The 23,591-nt window shown below is 36.0% G+C and overlaps 1 protein-coding gene across 1 annotated transcript in view; it reads left to right on the top strand.

Annotated features, from left to right (window-relative positions):
* The first annotated feature begins 9,695 nt into the window (after positions 1–9,695).
* Positions 9,696–23,591, top strand: part of LOC108718521 (cadherin-9) — a 206,977-nt gene continuing 193,081 nt past the window's right edge. Inside the window, exon 1 of the mRNA XM_018266858.2 lies at positions 9,696–10,026. The gene's annotated coding sequence lies outside the window, so the exon portion shown is untranslated. The remainder of the gene's footprint in view (positions 10,027–23,591) is intronic.

Genomic DNA, 23,591 nt, shown 5'->3' with positions numbered 1-23,591 from the left:
TAGTCACTTTTTATTGCAAATTTTTCTATTCAGTCCCTCTCCTATTAATATTCTAGTCTCTTATTCAAATCAATGCATGGTTGCTGGGGTAATTTGGACCCTAGCAACCATATTTGCTGCTGTATAAAAAGCTAAATAATAAAAAAAACACAAATAATAAAAAATAAAAACCAATTGCAAACTGTCTCAGAATATCACTCTCTACATCATACTAACAGTTAATTTAAAGGTGAACAACCCCTTTAACTATTCACACTGCTCTAATTTCAGCGCTGATGGGCAGTAACATGGGTCTGCTATCACACACCTATAAGAATACTGAATGTAGCACAAATCTAGGGACTCAGAAACACACTAGTATTAGGGTAGCTCTGTGACTGTCACAAATACACAGAACAGCAAAGACACCACGTGGCACAATTTACAAGACAAGACTATTATAAAGACTCTTTACAGGCTAACTTTAAATATATTGTATGAGCTAATAAAGCACTTGCAGTATAGTTCCTTTCTCTTCAGTCCTTTATTCTGTAAGCCAGTGAAGGTGTCGAAGAGTGGATCCATCTGGGATTACCTTGCAGTTTAATCATTTCTCCCTAACTGTGAGCACAGATGAAGGAGCTCAGAACGGCTGTGGAATTCACCTGTATAAGATCTCGTGAGATTTCCTTCAAATCTCATGGATGGTGATGTCATTGCACACTGGAATTACCCTGACATGTAGAAATATGGTATCGGCAGCTGCCCACCCCCTAAACAGATAGAAGCAGAACCACCGGTCAGTCAATAAAGGATTTTTCTTTTCTTTTTTTGCTTTGATTTTTTTTGGAGGGTTTTTTTTTATTTATTTTTTGAACAAACAGGTTTGGGGAGGCTTAGCCTCCCCAAGCCTTAATGAAAATCCGCCCATGCGTGTAGAGGAACAGTCTCCGTAATTCCCAGGAAAACAATTCCGCGCGAGGAAAGGATATTAGCAGGAATTTTCAGGAAAGTAAAGCTGTAGCGAGAAATGTTCTTATAGGAGTCAAGTAGATTTTAATGATGAAATCTTCCCACAGGTAATTAAAGGAAAGGATCTGGCCAGGGTCGGACTGGCGGAGTCGGGACCCACCGGGTTGTGAACCTCGGGGGCCCCGTGTGCATTCGGTAAAGCTTGTGAGCGTGTGTGAATAACAGAAGCACTGCGCGAATGACAGGCCCAATGTGCGCATGCACGAACGTCAGGCCCACCAGGCGCATGCGCAAGTGGCAAGCAAACAGCACCACACAACTTTTCTTTCCGTTCAGGGGCCAATCTAGTACCGGGTCTAGGCCGGTTGGGGCCCAAGAGGGTCGGGCCCACCAGGTTTTTTCCCGGTTTCCCACCGGCCCAGTCCGACACTGGATCCGGCACCGGATGAACCTCCTCAGGGAAAAGATGGCGTAGCTCCTTACAGCTGAGCAGAAATGACCATTCCCTCAAGGTAAGTAATACTGGCAAACGGTAACACAGGTGTGTATTCTCTTCCCGACTGGGAATCAAGGATCTGTTTCCCCCACTCACACAGAGTTAGTATTTTGTCAATCCCAGCAGATAACAGAAAATTAAAGGAAAACTATACCCCCCAAACAATGTAGGTCTCTATTAAAAGATACTGAGTAAAACAGCTCATGTGTAAAACCCTGCTTCATGTAAATGAACCATTATCATAATAATATACTTTTTAGTAGCATGTGCCATTGGGTAATCATAAATAGAAAATTGCCATTTTAAAAAATAAGGGCCACCCCCTGAGATCGTAAGATTCACTGTGCACACATACAAACCACATGTAAGGTCACATGAGCCAATTAACAGACAGAGTTCTGCCTTTTGCTTCCTCACTTCTTCCTGTTACAGTTAGTGTTGTAGTATTTCTGGTCAGGTGATCTCTGAGGCAGCACAGATAGAGTCACGAAATGGTGGTTCAAGGCAAGAGATGTAAAAGGGTAATATTTATGTAAATATATATTCCAGTTGGTAAGATTCTTTAATATGTCATTCAATTTGATATAAACTATCTGTTGCTTAAGTATTCATTTTGGGGGTATAGTTTTCCTTTAAGGCAAACGGGTTCTTGATACAGTCAATCACAGAGTAAGCCAGGCAGTGTAGAGAAGCAAGGGTTAACAGCTCAGTCTTTGATAAGCAAGCCAGGCAATGTAGAGAAACAAGGGTTAACAGCACAGTCTTTGGTAAGCAAGCCAGGCAATGTAGAGAGGCAATGATAAATGGAAAAGTCTTCAGCAGGAATTGGTTGCTTTAGCAACAGTAATCACAGTCTTGTAGAATAAACAATAGGCAAAGTTTGTTTTGAGTTTGCAAGGGATAACCAGCACTAGAATTTTCTATTGTAACAATCTTAAAGTCCAGGCAACAGATAATAGAAGGTTGTGTAACTTGTAACTCACTGTTAGGTAGGAAGAGGAAAACTTGAGTCGTTGCTATGGGAAATCCTCTTGGTAAAGGTGCAGACAAGGAATGGGAAAAGGTAAGGTCAGGAACTTGCTGGGTCAAGCCTAAGAATCCATCCAGCTGGGCATAGGTACCAGGGAAAAAGAGCTAAAACCAGAGTCGAGGACAAGCTGAGAATCAGGACCGAAGAAAATCACTTTCTGGGTAGACATAAGTATAACTGAGCAGCGTCACTGCGCCTGCGCTTATTCTTTTATAGGCAGAAAAAGGGAAAGGCGGCCGCAAGCTCTGTTACGGAGCTGCAGCGCTTACAGGTTTTTACACTTAAAGGGGGCCTGTCGGCCAAAAAAACTATTCCAAGTCCTATTTTATCATGTTGTGGACGTGGTGGGGCCTGATGTCCATCCCCATGCACTGGTTACACAATTAAATGGTTAAGAGAACTGAGGGAATATGGAGAGAGCAGTGACATCTAGGAAGTGCTGAATGGAAAAGTGAAAGTACTTGCTTGCCCCACCTTTATGCCTAAGGCTAATATTTGATTGACAGATGAGATTTTTAAATGCGTTTACAACAGCTTTAATAAAAAAAAATTGGATTTCATGTTTAATTTAAAAAGGACTTTTATTAAACAGCTTTTTATGTCTGGGTGACAGGTCCACTTTAATAAATCTCACATTTTTAGCTTTTTAAAGAAATATAAAAACACCATGTATTTGTAGAGATTCATGAAAAAAAAAGATATTCTAATGTAAGTAAACAGGCCCCTATGTTTATTGTTTCATACACATAAGCCAAAATTCATAGTAGCCTCAATCTGTAAAAACAAGAAGAGGAATGACATATTGGTAGTAGGTATGGTTCTCATTGTAGAATTCCCTTGAATCTGTAATGAAGCTTAAGATGCACTGGAATTTAGCAAGCATTATCTAGGAAAGAGAATTCAATAGACTCCGATTGCAGAGAAGGGGTTTTGTTATGAAGTCACAAAGGATATATGAAAATAAGTAATGCCATATAAATGATCACTTTTGCCTTCAAATATTGCTTGTATTGATATTATCATTGATCTTTTTCAGTATGTTCTAACACAGGCAAAGCTTGGAAATGTATAGATAATACTTTCACAGAGGAATCTAGACCAGAAGAAACTAAATCATTATAGAAGCAATACTTATGAAAAAAATATGAGAAAATGAAATAAGAAAAGTATTTTTAAGGTATTTGAATAATTGCAGCTTGTGAAAATGCATCAAGAATAGTAGTGAGAGTGATTATGCAGCTGTATAAAACACTATAAATTACAGCTGGTGCTTCCATAGGCAGAATAATGGAAGTACATGTCACGTACTGTATTAAGAAGCAGATGAAATACATTATGCAGTGATTTTAAAGCAGAATATATCCTCCATAGGAGTGTTGTAGATATTACTGTACAGTAACTCTTAGCATCTTACAGCATTAGTTGCATTCTAATTCAACCCATAGTTGGGTTGAAAAAAGACCAAGTCCATCAAATTCAATCCCACCAAATGAACCCAAGTGCACATTTATACACAAATTATACTGACCTAACTATAAACTATATGTAACCCAATATCTTGTAGATTTCAGTATCACAATAGCCTCTCACCATGGATAATCACCTATGCTGTTTCAAATGAATGAATGTTCTGTTCTTCTAATTTAAAGGAGTGGCCTCCAGCTTATTGATTGTTTTTATGGGGAAAACATTCCCCACTATAATACCCTCTAATGTACTGTGTAGTATTAATTTCCCTTTGCAAGTGTCTTTTCTTGAAGAAAACAACCCCAACCTTTTGACTCTACATTCATTGTTTAAAAATTCCATCCCTTTAACCAGTCTAGTTGCATGTCTCTACACTCTCTCCAGCTCATTAATATCCTTCGGAAGGACTGGAACCCAAAACTAAACAAAACACCACGGACAGACTTCTGCAGTACTCCACTAACAACACTGCTCCAATTAGAACATGTTCCTTTTACCACATTTTGTAATCTCTACTTCAGCCAGTTCATCTGTGTGGTACTGTATCACACATTAAGAAATTCAAAAGAGACTAGAACATGTTAACTTTCTATTTAAAAAAAAATGTCATTGTAAATGCAAGAGAATTCACCAATGAGAATGCTGGGCACTATAGTGCCTTGCAAAAGTCTTCACCCCCTTGGCATTTTTCATATTTTGTTGCCTCACAATCTGGAATTAAAATGGATTGTTTGAGAGTTTGCACCATTTCATTTATGTTTGTTTTTTTTTATTGTGAAGCAAACAACAGAAATATTCAGTGTGCATAACTGTTCAACCCCCCTAAAGTCAGTACTTTGTAGAGCCACCTTTTGCGGCAATTACAGCGGCAAGTCGCTCTGAATAAGTCTCTATGAGCTTGCCACATCTTACCACTGGAATTTTTGCCCATTGCTCAAGGCAAATCTGCTCTAGCTCCTTCATGTTGAATGGTTTTCGCTTGTGAACAGCAATCTTCAAGTCTGACCATAGATTCTCAATTGGATTGAGGTATTGACTTCGACTAGGCCATTCCAACACATTTAAATGTTTCCCCTTAAACCACTCAAGTGTTGCATTAGCAGTATGATTCTGGTCATTGTCCTGCTGGTGAACCTCTGTTCCAGTCTCAAATCACAGGCAGACTAACACAGGTTTTTTGTTCAAGAATATCCCTGTATTTAGCACCATCCATCTTTCCCTCGACTCGGACCAGTTTCCCAGTCCCTGCTGCTGAAAAAAATCCCCACAGCATGATGCTGCCACCATCCATGTTTCACTGTGGCGATGGTTTTCTTGGGGTGATGGGATGTGTTGGGTTTGCGCCAGGCATAGCATTTTCCTAGGTAGATGAAAAGTTCAATTTTAGTCTCATCTGACCAGAGCACCTTCCTACATGCATTTGGAGAGTCGCCCACATGCCTTTTGGCAAACTCAAAATGTGCATTCTTATTTTTAACTTTAAGTAGTGGCCAGTCTTCAATAAAGCTCAGCTCTATGGCGTGTACGGCTTATTGTGGTCCTATGGACAAATACTCCATTCTCTGCTGTGGAACTCTGCAACTCCTTCAGGGTTATCTTTGGTTTCTGTGCTGTCTCTCTGATTAATCCCCTCCTTGCCCTGTCTGTGAGTTTTGGTGGGCGGCCCTCTCTTGGCAGGTTTGTTTTGGTATCATTGGTGTGGTACCATGTCAGGAAAGGTGTGTTTATACTGACAGATCATATGACACTTATGGGCATATTTATCAAAGGTCGAATTTCAAATTGAAAAAACTTTGAAATTCGAATTCAAAAAGACCAAGCAAAATTAAGTTGAAGTTTTTTTTGGTCGAATAGGTCAGTTCTTCGATCGAATAGGTCAGTATTCTGCTGAATTTGAATCATATGAATCGAAGGAATAACGCATTTTTCAAAGTCAACCAATTGCCTCCAAATGGGTTCTAGGAGGTTCCCCATAGGCTAAAACATCAATTTGCAGGTTTTAGATGGCGAATGGTAGAAGTCTAATTTTTAAAGAGACAGTACATAATACATTTTGATATTTGAATTTTCAAATTTTTTTAAAATTTGAATCGAATTTGCACTATTCCCTTGAAATTCGATTTTTTTTTCATTCTAAATTCACCGCGACCTTTGATACATCTGCCCCTAAGATTGCACACAGGTGGACTTCATTTCACTAATTATGTGACTTTTGACCAGGATTTTTTATGGGCTTCATGGCAAAGGGGGTGAATACATATGCACATGCCAATTCCAGTTGTTTTTTTTAATTCTTTTTTATATATTTTTTTCTCATTTCACTTCACCAACTTAGACTATTTTGTGCAGATCCATCACATAAAATAACATTAAGAAACATTTAAATTACAGGTTGGAATGTAAAAAAATAGGTAAAAAGCCAAGGGGGTGAATACTTTTGCAAGGCGGTGTATGACATCTTGCTGTTGCAGTAGATACAGTGATTGCAATGACATTTGATTTATTATATTACACTGCAATAAACCATGGGATAATCCTTGTTAATTCCAGGCAAAAATCTATATAATGCTTCCAACTCCCATTGCAGGAGGAAACAACATGGAGACAGATTTACACAGATAAAGTGGAATATTCTTTTGCATTTGAATACAGTTGTTATCTTTTTATTGTGTAATATTGCTTTAGGAATACAACTCTGATGTTGCTGGATTATAGATACCTTAACTTTGATGACATTCTACATTATTCCCAGATTTGTAGTTCAGTAATGACTACAAGTGTGGCTGAGAAGTGCAGTGCAGTAGTGTGCTTGATCCATTTTAACCCATGATAAGCATCGTCAAGCACCCATATACATTGATTCTTAGAACTACACTGCACAATAAAAGTCCTCCTGGTCCAGCATCCCAGTTGCTATAATGATTAGTGTTGAGTGAATTTATTCCATTTCACTTTGCCCAAAAAAATTGTGAAGCCACAGGAAAATATGAGAAACAACCAAAATTGCAAAATACATTGAAGTTGCATGCAACATGCAATATTTCTGAAGCAGAATACATTGCATTCTATTAGTGTTTTTTTTCCTGCAAAATGGATCAGTTTCGCAAAAATGTTGACAATATTTGACAAAATTCTGAATTTCAATGCAAATTCATACATGTTCATCACTAATAATTATACTTTCTACATTGATGCACTCATGACTTTCTTAAAGGACTAGTAACATATAAAAGGGGAAATGTTATTTTTATATTTGTGTGTATGTATTTATCAGAATCTTACAAATAAGCTATTTCCTGAGCTTTAAAAATTTTTATGATATAGGTTTATAGAGAGCCATAAATAAGATTTGAATCATATTTGTCCTGTGTAAGAACTATATCCATTGAATTCTAAAGAGCTTTTCTGTTATTTTTTGTGTTAGTGTGAGCCAGTGCTACTGGTCCATTAAACTACCCTCCAATACAGAAATAGCCTGTATAGATTATTTATGAAGTAATGAACTTGGAGAAGTTTGTCAGTTTGAAAAAATAATATTTTTTTCCTACTTTGTCTTAATATAATAGTTCTTTAGCACAAATATGTTATTACAGTGTGATTTCTATTCTGACTTTCCCCCTCTCTTAGCCATATTTATAAAGAACTTTGACATACTGTTCAACCCTATTATCACTGAAATTTCATATGGGAGGATGAAGAATGTCTTTTAGGCAAATTAAAGAAAATTCTACAATATTTTACTGCTTTTTGATAATTTTGCCAAAGCCATTAAAATGCTTTAGGAATAATAACATTCTAGTAAAATGTTGCTACTCTGAGTACATTACCATTTCTACACTGACAAATACAGCATCCCTCTGAATTTGACTTGAACTGAAACTTTTTGAAACATTTTAAATAATTAAGACCAATGAATAGCATCAATGTAGTCAACATTGTTATTTTGATTATATACAATGCTATAAAGTCAGCCCATTTACCATAAAACAAATAACATCCTTCCATATTAGTCAAGTTTCTGCTCTCCATATGTTACTGTTTTATGATTCCTGACAATTGGTCTAAAATGCTTTACCAATATTAAGTCCACACAGTACATGCTCACATGGTTGTTCTTGTGGCTTCTTTGTGACTTATGATAGTCAGTTTTGTGCAGTCCTGGAATATTTATTATAACACAAAATATCATTGCTAATTAGTTGGTGAAAAATGTCCCCTATAACCTAGAGTCGATTGATTGACATTAACATAAACTCTAATTCAGAAACAGCTGAAAGGCAGCATTTGACAACTATCATATATGAGGATGTCAAGTTTCATGCTGACATGTAACATATTTTTTAGAAAACATAGAAATGGGAAATTTAGTCTTTCCTCGGTGAAGCAAATTTGCTTTTTTAATTACATAGCTGTATAATGTATATAAATGTGGAGGACATGTCAGACCATATGTCATAAGGGTTAAAAAAAAAGTATACCAATACGTTGAATATCAGGTAACATTCTATTTTACATGGTTCCCTTTTAATGTGCCAAATGACAATCAAATAACCAACATAGACATGGAGTATTTTGTAATCTCTTTTAAGCAAAAAAAGTAAAAGAAGTTCAAGGCTTTATGAGCTTCTGATCTTCTCCATCCAATTACATGCTACACCTCTGTGGGCAAAGATTACATTTGATACTGATGAGTAATCTGTTCAAAGGCATAACAATTTCAACTAAAAGTGAGTGTGTAAATATATTTAATAAGATCCTTAATGGCATCATTTGCTTTGGAAAGCTTGTTGGAACCCTTTGGTCTTCTACCTCGTGAGAACTCAGTGTCAGTGTCTACAGAGGTCTATCTCTCTTGTGAGGAGAAAACTGTAGTAGAGGGGGGGTCTGGGCAACTAAACAGCCTGGATGGCAGATGAGTAGTTGAAATCCTGGCAAGTCTCAGCATAATACACTGCACCTCAAATAGTGTGCTGCAGTATGTCTCTTTTGGGCTTATTTCCAGCACTGGAAAATGGCCAGCAATAGATATTAGCAGTCCACTGCTGCATTTATGAGTGAATACTGCTTGTCTGGCTGCAGTTACAGAAATCAAAATATTTTAATAAAAATTAGCAAACGATCGTCAGTGAACCTTCACTCTGGCTTGGAAACAAATCTGGGACAAATTCTGTATATAACTGCATATTTTAATATAGCTGCTAACATTATTATTCTTGGGGTTACATTTTTTCAAACTTAATTTTCCACCACAGAAATACTTGAGATATTCTTTTTTAGCAATGGCTCTGATAATCTCGGCATGTTCACTAAATTCTACTTTAAAACATCAGTTATTTGATTGACACTTAATTAACATCTTTAACCTTTCATTTGTGTTCTTTCTATTTTCCCTAGATGCTTACATGTATGTATCACTTTAATTGCTGCTAGCACAACTAAAAATAGCACAAACTGCAGTAAACTGAGGATCTAGCATCAAGCTGGTATGCAGATGAAAGAAATAAGTAAATTCTGCCTTTTTAAGTAAAAATTCAGGTAAAATAAAAAGTTTGAATTTAATATATGGACAGGTTGGCATGTAATTATTCAGATGGCATAGAGATTACAGAAATATTCTCACCTGGCGTATTTTCTAATAGAAATAGATTAGACAGGGTTGATTAGCAGGGGTAGTGATTCAGTCTATCGCAAAATAGTATTTAAGAAACCCCTCCTCTTCTTTTGCATCTTTCTCTTTTCATTTGCAAATCAGTCTTTGTATAGCTAAGATTTTGCTCTTACGATTTCTCCACCCCCCCCCTCTGCTGTCACCCACTGTGCTGAATACTGCTTTTCTATCAACAGCAACCATCTCCTTGTGTCTGAGACTTGCTTATTAATCAGAAGCTTTGAAAGGAAACCAATCAGATAGTCTCACTGACTTCAATCCCCTGCTTGTCTGAGTTAAAATAATACTGGAAAGGGATCTTTAGATAAGAGCAGAATCAGCAGATGAGTTACTATACTATAGCTATATGCATGATGCAGTAGCAACAGAACAGTCTGGATGTGAAGATAAATGTACATCTAGAAAACACCCAAGGTAAGTAAGATGTTTACCCTGTTAGTATGGGAAGGCATTTACTGCATGTAGCATACATGCAGCATATTTCAGTAAATACATTAATTGCATGCAGTTACAAAAAGCAATGCATAATTGTTTAACCCCCAAAAAATGACGTATTACTGTTATGAAAGAGAAATATATTTTAAGCTAATATTTACACTTTCTTTTTGTAAAATATCAGTTATTTTGTGTTTTTGGAAATGGTATGCCTTTATGGATGTCAATAATAGATCAATAATAGATCCCATATCAATTCTGATGAGATTGTAGTTTCAATGTTTGTCTAATATTGTTTGCCTTGGGGATATAGTTTATGTATTTTGTTATTACTCCACAGTTTAACTTTTATATTCTTGGGATTTATAGAATGTGACTGAACATTTGTTTAATATGGATTATGTCTGAGCATTCTGTAAATATGAATATCAGTGATGTAACATTTCCAGAACAGAATGTAGAAAGTGTGTTGTTTAGCCAGACTAATCTGTACAGGAAAATGATGTTTAACACCATGCCTGCACCCTAGCCGAGTTGAATAGGTGTCAGGCGTTTCTCCCACACCAGTCAACACAACCCATAGTTGCCACTGGAGATCAGTCTAACCTTTTTTTACCTGTAAAAGGGAAGTTCAACAGAGAACATTTGAGCAGGCTGTAAGACGTGTAACTGACATTAAGAAATCAAAGGATTCAGCAAAATGCAATTACTTGATAAAGTGCCTTCCTTTTCTAGCAATATAAAATTGAATTGGTGTAATTGCATATTTCTTTTTACTGCGAAGGTCCCAAACAGCAAATGATGTATACCAGCTGTAAATAAATCAATATTTTCTGAGATTGGAAAAGACTGTTGGCCAGCAGTGTGCTATTTTATAGACTTATCTAAAACAATCAGTCACTGGGCTTAAACGAAGCATTGCCTAGCTGTCCTATATGTACCTTAATTGTACAAACATTGTAAATTATATAATACTGATTATCATAATTTTACTGGATTAAGTGCTTTTATGATTAATTAAAATGCCGTACTGCAAAGTTAATTCGACTGGACAGCATCTTTAGAAATGCGCAGCTGGGCAGAAATAGAGAAATATACATTTTGATGTTATATTCCTATTATAGTTTGTGTATTAGATTGAAAGTTCAGCTCTTTTCCCTTAACACCTATGTTTGTCTGGAATGTTTTGGTCATTGCAATCTAACAGCAAAAATACAAACATATTACTAAAGCTCTAAATTTACTTGCAAAGCCCCCAAATATTCCCCCCTCAACTATAAAATTAAGCAAGTCTTTTTACATCTTAAAGAAAGTTATCAGCAGTATGTATTTTGTACCTGGCTATTTTGGCACAAGAGGCACAAATTCTATGCCTACAGCTATGAGTATGGATGAAATACTGCAGGAGATTGTAAGTTCCACTGAGACAAGGACAGATGTAAAAGATTGTACTGCAGAAATTGTACATGCTTGAAACTTAAAAGAAAAAAATATGTTTAGCCTGTGCTAGAGCGCCAATTTAACAATGCTTCACTGGCCACTTCATTGGCCTCTTATCAGTAACATGGCTTCAATGCCTATGTATACATCTTCTGCAACACTCTTTCATTGGAAGGAATCGTCTCACCCTGCACTGTACAAATATTTATGATTAAGAAGAAACCCCAGGAAGAGCAGGGTTATTTTTTCTGGTGCAGTAGACTGATAAGGACATTATTTTTGTGGATTTTAGTTATCAGAGTCTGTTCCTTTACATGGTGTACATTTATCTGCCTGCCGATCTATCTACCTATCCTATTCATTCATTCTTTACATAGCACCCAATAGAGATATTTTATCTATTGCAGACACACTTTTTATAGATTAGGGTCAATGTTCTTAGTAGAAAACCCACAAGTATGAAAATGAGCACTCAATCACATGGGAAAACATAGGAGTGCCAGACATTTTCATAAGTAAAAGTCCAAGACATTAGTTTTGACTACAAGGTCAACTACTGTGACACCCTTAGTGTATACCATTTCACACTGCACAGAACACATGTACAGACACAAGTGTGCCTAATTTTATGTATGATAGTGTCTATCATATATACAGGTATAGGATCCCTTATCCGGAAACCCGATATCCAGAAAGCTCCGAATTACGGAATGGCTGTCTCCCATAGATTCCATTTTATCCAAATAATCCAAGTTTTTAAAAATGATTTCCTTTTTCTCTGTAATAATAAAACAGTCACTTGTACTTGATCCCATTTAAGATATAATTAATCCTTATTTGAAGCAAAACCTATTGGGGTTATTTAATGTTTAAATGAATTTCTAGTAGACTTAAGGCATGAAGACCCGAATTAAGGAAAGATCCGTTATCCGGAAAACCCCAGGTCCCAAGCATTCTGGATAACAGGTCCCATACCTGTATATATACAGAAAGGCCCTAGTGCGGGTCGAAACGTCAGTCCATTTTTTGCATAATAAATTTATTATTTTTTTAAGCCCTGTGAGTGCTGATCGTTACTTTTGGATTATATATATATATATATATATATATATATATATATATATATATATGATCCTGATGACGATCTTCTGCAGATCGAAATGCGGTATGTGATAATGGACGAATAAACCTTTTTTACTACACTACCTAAGCGAGTGCAGTGAGTGCTTTCAGCTATGGAACTATTTATATATATATATATATATATATATATATATATATTCACTGTCCCAAGGTGCACACCGTTTCCAATGTTGAAAACCTGGGTGCCTGCCAATATATAATAAAGTCAAATGTAGCAGATAGCGGCACTCATATATATAGCAATATAGCAATAGTTTCCAAACCAGCACTCCCTTTATCTGCTTCCGACGTTTCTTTTTCAAGGATTGCTTTTGTGCACTGCTTTTCTTTCCCTGACGAAAGCTCTTGTGCGGAGCCGAAACATTGGATCACCAAAAAATCTCCACTTTCATTTGAACTATTGACTTGATGTATTTCCTCGATGTGCTGTTGATCCCTGCATTTTGTCTACATACTTCTCAGACTAGCACCCAGGTTTCTGCATACTAATGGTTGTGCATTCCATTTTGTTTGATTACATATATATATATATATTTATATATATATACTTCAAAAAGACCAGCAACACCAGGATTTTTGTGTATCAAAACAAAGCGTATTCAATTATTGCATGTATAGCCTGTATATATATATATATATATATATATATATATATATATATATATATATATATATATATATATATACATATATATATAGCTAAAACATATTCCCTGAAGGACTGATTATAGCATCTCTGTGGATTTACAATTTGATTTCACCTCTTCGCAACTTCATTACCTTCACCTTTTTTTTCTTGTTTAGGATTTCTGACCCAAGTGCATTTTTTTCTGCAATTGCTCCTTTCACCAGACCTTAATTACTACTGCAAGAGAATTCTCCAGTAAGAATTACTCACCCATGTAATCAAAATTTGCAAGTACTGAAAAAGTTATGTTTATGTGTTCAGAGTTAGAAATACATATGCAAAGTGTTGCTTTATGAATCCATCTTTGTGGTTGCTGGACAACACCTCCTATCATGCTTTAAGCCTTGATAATATGATGGAGAATACTGGGAGTCCTAGTCTGGCAGCAGTGGGTAGAGCAACACTGCTATAAATTACATTTATGCCCTTTAAAATAAATACTTTAATAAATAACAGGATTTTGTTAGGTTATACTTCCCAATGATTCAGTGGGAATCATCCTAACTAGCGATACATCAGTCCTCTTACTGAGATATCTGTGCAATTTTTGCTTGACAATATTATGCGCTTATAAATGTTAAGTACTGCTTAGGTGTTAAGGTCTTGAAAACTGATGCTTCAAAGAAAAATATTTATTTAAAGATGTCCCTGGATAGCAGCAAAGTGTGTGAAAGTTTGGCTCCTCAGTGTTGTAGCTTCGCCAATTCTACTTCAATATAGCATATAAACAAATGATCCACTGGAGAGAAATTGGTGAAAAGTTTGTTTTTCATTTATTTGAGATGCATATCACTATATTTTCCAGAGGAATAACCTAAATGGTCCGAAACATGTAGTGCTATGCATCTCAAAATAAAGGAAAAACTAACTTTTCACCAATTACATGGGCCATGTGTTTATATGCTTCAAAGAACAGTTCATTATAAAAATCAAAAGTGGTTAAATAGTTTCTGCAAAATAAAAAAATGTTTCTAATATACAGTAGTTAGCCAAAAATGAAATCTATAAAGGCTGGATATCAAACATAGAAGAACAGAACCCAACTTCCTGCTTTTCAGCTCTCTAACTTTGAGTTAGCCAGCGACTTTAAGGGGGGCCCCATGGGACATAACTGTTCAGTGAGTTTGATATTGATCCCTAGCATAGAGGTCAGATTCTAAAGCAACAGTTATGACCCATGTGGTCCCCCCTCAAGTCACTTATCTATTTGCCCAGTTTTTATTTTTACACTGAACAATTTCTTTAAATCTTTCAGCAGCTGTTGTATCAGGTCCAGAAGAGTCATGTGTAAATTGTGAATGATTTGTAATATAGAGTACAGGGAGTAGTAGTCCAATAATAGTTGGGTGGAACAACATTGCTATGAAATGTTCATAAACCATATAAATCATACCTCGTGTAACTATAAAGAGTTTATAGAGATGTATACAAAAACAATGCTTTTAATAACATATTATGCATCATGTAATAACCCAAGTTCAATGCGCAATGTGCAATTTCAGATGCAATTGCCATATTTTCTTACCCAGCACTTTCCCCCCAATCCTAACATTATTACATTTGGCGTTAAACATTAAAAAGGCATTGGCATGTGATTGGGCACAAGCCTGTTGCACGCATTAATAAAACCCTCTGTGGGAACTCTGTAATTACACCATGTTCAGGGTGATGGTAGCTCCAGGGTTTCCTTGAGTCAATAGTTACACTTGCATATGATTCTTCATAGGTAGATGGAACAAATGAATGCTTAGCAAAACTATGCATAAGTGCAAGGAACATGTTTAGTGTTCTCTTGTGTTAGCTCTAAATTTACTTAGGTTATAACAGAGTGAGATAGTGTATGGGGACTAACAATGTTCTGTACCGTAGAATTTCATCATCCTTCTTAAGTTGTGGCTTACTTTACTGTGCATTTGTTTTACTAAAGATGTTTAGAATTTGGATGTAATAATTTAATTAAATAACTTGCTTGCCATTGATCAGAAGAGGCATGATGAACACAATTTGCATATGAAAGCACCAGAGTGTGTTTAGACACATGTACCTTAATGAATTGTGTCAATTGGTGCTCACCTTTGAGTGCATTTCAGAGAACCCACTGTTGCAGGTGTATTTGTAAACAACCCCTATAATCTTAACAAGGTCAGCAACATGTAAAAAATTAAGGTGAGAGCTCAAGATGACAGAGATCATTTATTCAATGCAGGACAGGGTAAACAGTGCCGAAAATTGGCATAATCATCAAGTTTCTTGCAATTTGTTCCCTGCACTGCCCTCAAAATATTGATGCAGGTCTTTGAGCTGCAAAAAAGAACACAAAGAGCTGTATTCATGAGGGGTGGGTTGGGTATAAGCACATGGGCATCCCCAGTTTTCCCCTCAACTTGGATGGCATTCAAGTAAGTGAAGACTGGAACCCTTTGCACTGCTTGCCCTAGTAAGGATAAGCCTGCCTTGCACCAATTGGTGCTGTGTTCTGTGTGAGGTGTTTGTTCTGAGAAATAAACACCTGTCATTATGTCCCCTTTAATGATGCATCAATACCATTTTTTACTTTGTTATGGATTGAGGATATTTAATACATTACAATATATCATTATGTTATTTACAAATGATAATTATCAAAAAACATGTATATCATATTTTATTACATTTTATTATATTTTGGAGTATTTTGCTAATAATCAATCTTAATTTTTTAAAATATTTCCAATTAGCTAAACATAGATATTTATGAAATGCTCTTCAAAGACCTAACAGGCTATCTATTTTCAAAATAAACGTCACATACATACCTGTAACATTCATGAAAGCCTTGAAAAATGCCTTGAAAAAGTTCAAAGATTACAAAGTAATGCACTATGTCTATGCAATGACAAATGTAGTGATTATAAGAACTGTCTGTGTAATTCTTGTGAGCAATTACAGGGAGATAAGATAATGCATTTTTATCATTAGGTAACTGCAGACATATCAATACTTCCAAATTCTTCTTAGTATTCATGACATTAAAAAAGGCATTTCCCGTCACACCCCACCAGGGTTTAAGATTGAGAATCAATAGTATGAGTTAAAAAGAAAAAAATTCGGTTAAGTAATGTCCTTGGCTCCTTAATAAATAATGCATTTTTATTGTCATTTACAAAAAACATTTCCAATATATATCTATTCAAAATCTAAGTAAGCTGAATATTGCTTTAAATGTAACAATTCCAGGTTGTCATTAGTGGTTTTATTTTACTGACTCTAAAATATATAAGGATGAAAAAAAGCAAATTAGCCAAAAGTATAAATCTAAAAATACATTTACATTGTAGTCATAATAGCATGCCATACAGTATATTTCGAACTTTAAAAAGTAAAATATTTATTTTCTATCGGACTTTATAATATGGTTTAAATGTATTTAAATATATGTATATATGTATATATGTATATTTATATATTTATATATATATATATATATATATATATATATATATAAAATATATATATATTTATATATATAAAATATATATAAAAAATGTACTAGACACTATAATGAATTATATATATTTTTTCATTTTAGCTGCATGCTATGCTGATATTTTTATGACAAAAATATATCCACCAGCAAATTTGGTATTCATTTTAAATTATATAGTTTTTTAACAATATTTAGGTATGCATACATTGCAACTTGTCTATAAACCTGAAATAAAGTTTGGCATCTATTGTCCAAAAACCTCTTACCCAGAAAAGTCTAAAATAAGTGCCCAATTATAAACAAATGATTCCCCATTATTGATTGATTTGATTTTTCTCATTTGCAACTGATTATAACTAAGCTAGCATAAATCTGAGTTGATTATAAAACAATAGTGATGGCCGACTAAAACTAAATTTGTCTGGTGAGATCTCATGGCAAATTTCCACGTTTCGCCACCGGCGAATAAATTCGAAACTCCTGGCTTCGGACACGCGTCAACGCTATTCAGACGCCCGTTGACTATAATGCCAGCGTCAAAATTTACACTGGCGTCTGATTTCGAGTTTCACAAATTTTCCGGCAAAACGGGAGAAATTCGCCCATCACTTCAAAAACAATAATTTTCCACATTTTTAGCTGGTAATGCAGCTTTGTTAGTTGAGGGGCTATGTGCAGGTCTCTGGGTTTTAGGGGTAGGGCATTTTTGAATTTTGGGTTTTGAAATGATTTAGCTTCATCTTTCCGTTTACAAATCAGCCCCTTTGGTTAAGCTTGGAATTCAACATCCTTTTAGTATTATGTCTGGACTGCCTGGTCAACTCTTTGTTCTTTCCTTTAGTACTTTACTTGATTTTAGACCTAGACAGTGTAACTAGATCTCTTTCATGCACACCGATTATTAATATTTTTTTTCCACAAGGGATCATGAAGATTTCCTCTATTATGAATTATAGAGGAATTATAGATACACTGATCTTTGGTTCTGAATTGTTGCCATTTCTCCATATTTATGGTCCCACTTAGTCATAATAATATTTGAATAATGATATAATCTTTTATGAGGTGAAATCACTTCATGACATAAAGTTGGATTTTTTTGCCAACTAAGATAATTGTGGCAGAGACACCAATTAATGCCATATCATTATGGATATATTGATTTTAAGGATCTTCTTCAACTTTTACCAAACTGACCCACAGAGCAATGTCTTAGGTATGAAAGAATATATCACTATTAATTGACTCAGATGTTACATGAATGAACTGCTTGATTAGTTTTTAAATTACCTAAAGGGTATTTTTCAAGGACTTATAAATATTAAATATTAACTACGTAACATCGTTGTAGAAATCAAACAGTCTACAGGGTACATGAAAGACACACTTTAATTTCAATAGAAAGGAAAGTCCAGGGGTTATAAATGCAGATGCTGCATGCCAAGGGATCTGAATGAGAAGGAATGAGTTAAGGCGGGGGAAGCTGGACTGGGAGTGGAGAAAGAGATGGATGTGATGTCACTCCAATATTCTCTGAGCAGGTAGAAACATCCTACCCACCATTTTTTGCATATTTTTGCACATTTTATGAAATTTCAGTAGTTTCTCCTCTTTATGTTTTCATACTATCTATTAATAACTGAATGTTGATGTTTTCCTCTATGCACTATATTGTGATTTTGGTACCGTTAAACTGTAAAAGCACGAGAGTCTGCATGGTATTATTCATGTTAAATGAATGTCAAATTCTTGATTCAGGGAATGTTTCCAATCACCATTGGTATCAGGAAGGAATTGTTTCCCTCTTGAGGCATAATTTGCACTGGCTTCAGGCTCGGGTTTTTTGCCTCCTCTCGATCAATACAGTGGATCTATGCTCATGTATTTTAAGCTTTATTTGTCATAGCAGCGGTAGGACCTTGCCAGAGTACTGCACAGGAAGTAGAGGTTTGGGGCCATCCTCTATGTAGATTGAGGCAGCCTAATACTCAGTGGTGGATACTGTATAATGACATGGTGCTGATCTCAAGTCTCCAATGAGGAACAGCAGAGCATAGTAGCAATCTCTTATGGCATTCTGGCTTTAAATATTGCCTTGGGTTAGGCTGGCAAGTTCCTATTTATTTGATAAAATGTGAATAAATGCTGTGGGCATTTTACCCCATTTCTGTCCCCTGGTGTTTTATAAAGGTATGTAACAATAGGGTTAAGTCGGATGACTGAAAGTGAAGGGTCAATTGAGGAGTCCACTTGTCAATAGGGTGTGATCATATGCCAGATGCTTTCTTGCTTTTCAAGCTAACTATAAATCAGACTATGAACAGAAGTTCTTTCTAGCTTCCCTTTCCTTTTTATAAATGATCTTTAATCAAACCTTTAATACATCTTAGTAAATTACATTTATTTTGTAAACCACAACAGGTGTGAATTCCCTTATCTGGAAATCCATTCTAATTTTAGAAATGTATTTCCTTTTCCTATGTAGAAATAAAACAATACCTTGTACTTGAACCTAACTAAGATATAAATAATCTTTATTTAAGACAAAGTAATCCTGCTGGGTTAATTTAATATTAAATTATTTTTTAGTTGACTTAAGGTTTGGTGGTCCAAATTGTGGAAAGACCCCTTATATTTTAATGTTTGTTTTCTTGCAGGTAGAACAGCTTAGATTTTTTTTAAACCATATGTGTAAAATTCTAACTATTAATTATACACTGACAGCAAAAAGAAACAAAACAGATATATACATATAACATATGTGTTTTATATTCTAAACTAGCAAAATATCACCCAAAACTGAAAGGTAACACTATCAATTCAAATAGCATATAAAAGGTGTATTGAACAAAGCAATGAACTATATGATACTGTACTGCAATTGATTACAAGATTACAAAAAGCTGTTCTGTGCGATATCAAATATAATAATGGTGACTAATAACTGCTATTGATTTGCTCATACATAAAGTACCGAGCTTTCTATCTCAATTAAGGTACTGTTAATAATCTCATAACACAGGATGTTAGCTTAGGCATAATATTTAGCAAATAAAAATGCAGACAATTACTGGAGTAAAGCCTAATCAAGAACCTAATTTTAGATGGTTGCTACATATATATTAAAAGATTACACAAACTATATACAAACTTAACTAGTGAAGAGAAACACCTGGCGACCCGATTGGCGGCAGCAGCATCTAGAAAGGAAATCTTACATCAATGGCTCTCTACGGACAGCCCATCCCTTCTACTTACCAAACAAAAGCTACATTACATCTTCCATATGGACTGGCTGGAGGCCACGGCCAAGAAAGAACAGGTAGACAAATTCTTCTCTATTTGGGGCACTTACATCAATAGCCTCCCATATCCACTTAAATATCTGACCACATATACTTTTCAAAACACTACTTGGTATGACTTAGAAACTCTTAGGGATAATCCACTATTACGGGAAACTTCTCAATATGTTCAAACTACTCTCTGTGGAAACACGGCAGTTCCAACTTTGCCCCCCAGGACTCAGCAAACTAACAGGCTCTTGGCCTCATATTTACGGTAACCGACCTTGACCTAAGGAAATACTTCGATTTTTTTTTTCTCTTCTTATTTACCTTTCTATATCAGAGCATATACTCCCTGTTTATTTGTTTGTTTTTCTTTTTTTTGGTTTGTCATTCTATTTCATTATTGACTTTATGACACATGTACAGTACATGTATCTATATGTTACTCCACTTATTACCGTGGGCCTCTGGTAGACCCAAATGTTTTCATGATTGTACATGTCTGACTTTCAATAAAAACAATTTGAAAAAAAAAAAAAAAGATTACACAAAATAAATACAAACCAGCAGTGTAAAAGAGTGAAAAAACGACACCAAATTCCAAATAAGTGAGCCTAAATAAATGCATTCTGTCTACTTAAAACTCTATGGGGCACATTTACTAATGGTCGAATATTGAGGGTTAATTAATTAAGTTGAAGTCATAGTCGAAGGTCTAAGTAGCCAATTCGATGGTCGAAGTAGCCAAAAAAAACATTCAAAATTCAAAGTATTTTTTATTCTATTCCTTCACTCGAGCTAAGTAAATTTGCCCCTAGATGTGCCGGCAAATTACCATAGTGGAACATACATACCAAATACATTTGATTCAGTGACATAGCAGCAAAAATTATTCACATATATCAAAATATTATTATATATAAATATTAACAAATTAAGTGAGCAAAACTAAATACAATTGTAAAATGGAGAAAATTAAAAAATCAACACCAAATTATTGTTGAGATAAATCACATTACCAAAGTGGGAGAGTAATACTGTACATGTGTGTAAAGTCATAAAGCAGTTAACATGAAAAGAGTAGAGCAGGCAAAGGTAAAATAAACAAACAAAAACCCAACCTGCAACAATCCATAAAGGAAAGAAGTATTCAGTCACCAAAATGTTAGTGGTGTGGATGAACAGGAGAGGTTTAGGTTAAACACCAGAACCTTCATAGTATACAGATAGAAACAAAGGTACAGGTACGATAAGAGCATACCATATTGAAAAAAACGTGCACAGATTAGAATAAAAATTAGCATTTTACAATGTAAGACTCTTCATTAGTCTTGTATTGCATTGCTAATTTTAAGTGCACTTTTCTCACTTTTAAGGCATTGAAGGTTGCATAATCTTGTGAAGCAAACATAACTTTCTCGGTAAGAAGTTTTGTTATATATACTGCGCACTGGTGCAAATTATAACATTTGCAACCTTTCTTCCATTGTCATATGTGGTTGCCAGTTTCCAGGTTCTCAAAAGATGTATTAAATTTACACAAAGGAATTGGAATTTTTTTTTTGCACAGAGGCCTACATTTTCACATTGCAAATACTTTTTCCATTACTGACTTACGTCCCCATTATGGATGATATAATATCATAAATCAGTAAATGCTTTAAAGGAGAAGTGGTCCAGTCGATAGGGGTGCAATAGAGGAGCATTTACTGATTTGTGATTTTGTACATGATACAATATTACAAATCAGTAAATGTTTTAAAAGAGAAGGAAAGGTCCTGTCGATAAGGGTTCCAAAGGTTTGGGCACCCCACAAGGATTGTAATCACTTACCCAATACCCCGTTAAAAGCCAAACTTTGACAAAAAAGCAGGCTTTTTAACTCTACTAAGCATGTGTCAGCTGTGGGACTTTAAAGAAAGGAGAAAAGAGGTAGAAGATCACTTGCTTACAAGTACCCCAGGCTGGTGCAGTTTTCTTATAAGAGGAGCACCGGCACAAGGTATCAGGTAAGTAATTACAATCCTTGAGTGTGCCCTAGCATTTGGAACCCCTCCATAAATTGTATCTTTCTTCTTGTCTAAATACTCTCATATCATTTGTTAAATTCTACAATTCCAAAACTGTAGTCCTACCAGAAGTAATACTCAATGCCTTGGTGAAACAGTCCCAGTACTAGGCAAAGCTCACAGTGATCTAGCACTCCAAGGAACTCTCTCCTGATACTAACAATCTAGCACTAATACTGCTTGATCTCCCAGCAGCATTTGACACTGTAGATCACCCTCTCCTCCTCCAGTCACTCCATTCGCTTGGCCTTCGTGACACAGCCCTGTCCTGGTTCTCTTCTTACATCACCAATCGTTCCTTCATTGTCTCCTACAACAGAGTAGCATCTTTTCCCCTACCTCTTTCTGTTGGAGTTCCTCAAGGCTCTGTCCTGGGTCCATTACTAGTGATGGGCGAATTTATTCGCCAGGCGCGAATTCGCGGCGAATTTGCGCGATTCGCCGCCAGCGAATAAATTCGTGAAACTCCCGCGAAAATTAGCGGAAAAAATTCGCCGGCGTCAAATTTTTTTTTTTGAAAAACGGACGCCGGCGTCAAAAACGGGCGCCGGCGTCGGAAAAACGGGCGCCGGCGTCAAAAACGAGACGCCGGCGCCGTTTCGCGTATTTTTCGCCGTTTTGCGAATTTCGCGAATTTTTCGGCGAAGCGAAACGGCGCAAATTCGCCCATCACTATCCATTACTATTCTTCCTCTATACTTACTCCCTCGGCAAAATAATCAACTCGTATGGTTTCCACTACCACCCCTATGCTGACGATACTCAGATCTATCTCTCATCTCCTAATCTCAACCCAGAACTCCTAACTTTCATCTCCTCCTGCCTGTCCGCTATCTCTACCTGGATGCCACAACGCTACCTTAAATTAAACCTCTCTAAAACTGAAATGGTTCTCTTTCCTCCAACTAACACCAGTAACATCCCGGAAGTATCCATCATAGTTAACAATTCCACTATCACCCCCTCTCCCCAGGCCCAGTGCCTTGGGGTTATCCTAGATTCTGCCCTGTCATTCACTCCTCATATCCAGTCACTTATTAAATCATATCACTTCCACCTTAGGAACATATCCAAAATACAATCATTTATCACCTAAGATGCTGGCAAAATTCTTATTCACTCTCTCATCATATCACGACTAGACTACTGTAACTCTCTTTTAATTGGCCTTGCCATCCAGAGACTGTCACCTCTCCAGTCAATAATGAACACTGCTGCGAGGCTCATACACCTCATCAACCGCTCCTTCTCTGCCTCGCCATTCTGTCAATCCCTGCACTGGCTTCCGTTACCTTTCAGAATCAAATTCAAATTAATGACACTGACTTTCAAAGCACTTCATAACTCTGCCCCACCCTACATCTCTGAACTCATCTCTATATACTCACCCAACCGCTTACTACACTCCTCTACTGACCTGCTACTCAACTCTTCTCTCATTACCTCCT

Source organism: Xenopus laevis, chromosome 6L (genome assembly GCF_017654675.1).
Source record: "Xenopus laevis strain J_2021 chromosome 6L, Xenopus_laevis_v10.1, whole genome shotgun sequence".
In the NCBI taxonomy this organism is placed as follows: Eukaryota; Metazoa; Chordata; class Amphibia; order Anura; family Pipidae; genus Xenopus; species Xenopus laevis.
Note: the sequence above shows the minus strand (reverse complement) of the source record. Positions and strands in the feature narration are given on the sequence as shown.